The following is a 975-nucleotide window of genomic DNA, read 5'->3' as shown; positions in this document are numbered from 1 at the left end:
AAATGGCTGTCAATTCCATGGATTACCGAATGGCGATCCTAATTCTCACCTCGATAAATTCATATCTCTTTCGAATTCCTACAAGCAGCCAGGGATAGGACAAAATATAATCCGGCTATACTTATTCCCCCATTCTCCCACTCATCATGCACAGACATGGTTCGAAGGACTGGAAAAATTTTCCATCACGTCATGAACGGAGATGGCTACTAAATTCCTAACCAAATATTTCCCTCCTTCTAAACAAACCAAGCTTAAGAATGACATCATTAACTTCAAAAAAAGTTATGATGAATCTCTTTACACTGCATGGGAGCGATTCAAAAACCTGCTGAAGAAATGCCCTAATCATCAGTTAGAACGGTCAGCCCAAATCTGCACCTTCTACAATGGTCTTACGGTAAATCATGGGACGACGATCGATACCGTCGCTCAAGGAAATTTGATGAACCAAGTCGTAGGCGAAGCATGGGAGTTGCTCGAGAACATGACAGTGCATCATCATGACTGGAACAGTGGTGAAACAACTTCATCATCTGCACCACTCTCCGCACTTAATAATCAAACAGGGGCCATCAAATCCCTCACAGATAAGATGGAGTCTATTGCCAAACAACTCGGAGAATTGAAGACGCAGCCGCAACAAGTTAACCAGGTCCAGGCCTGTGTTAATTGTACCAACCTGCAACCCACTGAAGAATATCAAGTTGAGTACAAAAACCCTGACGGTTCAGTCTGTTACGTTCAATACCCAGCTCGTCAATCGAATCCCGGATTCAATCAACAACCTAGGGTTAACCAATTCCAAAGAAACAACCAACCTTTTCGCTATCGTTACCTACCTTATCCACCCCAACAATCTCAATTGACCTACGATCAACCACTTCCACTCACTAGTCCACCAGCTGAGGAAAATTCCCCAACCACCCAAATTACAAAAGTAACCAACCCCACTCTCGGAACTGATGATCAGTT

At 43.4% G+C, this 975-nt stretch overlaps 1 non-coding gene across 1 annotated transcript; it reads right to left on the bottom strand.

Moving 5' to 3' along the window:
• Positions 1 to 251: 251 nt before the first annotated feature.
• LOC139894832 (small nucleolar RNA R71) lies at positions 252 to 357 on the bottom strand. The gene has a single exon (XR_011775312.1). It is a non-coding gene; the product is annotated as a small nucleolar RNA R71 (small nucleolar RNA).
• Positions 358 to 975: the final 618 nt, after the last annotated feature.

This window comes from Rutidosis leptorrhynchoides, chromosome 2 (assembly GCF_046630445.1).
Source record: "Rutidosis leptorrhynchoides isolate AG116_Rl617_1_P2 chromosome 2, CSIRO_AGI_Rlap_v1, whole genome shotgun sequence".
Lineage (NCBI taxonomy): Eukaryota > Viridiplantae > Streptophyta > Magnoliopsida > Asterales > Asteraceae > Rutidosis > Rutidosis leptorrhynchoides.
The sequence above is the reverse complement of the archived record's forward strand: the minus strand, read 5'-3'. Positions and strand labels throughout refer to the sequence as shown.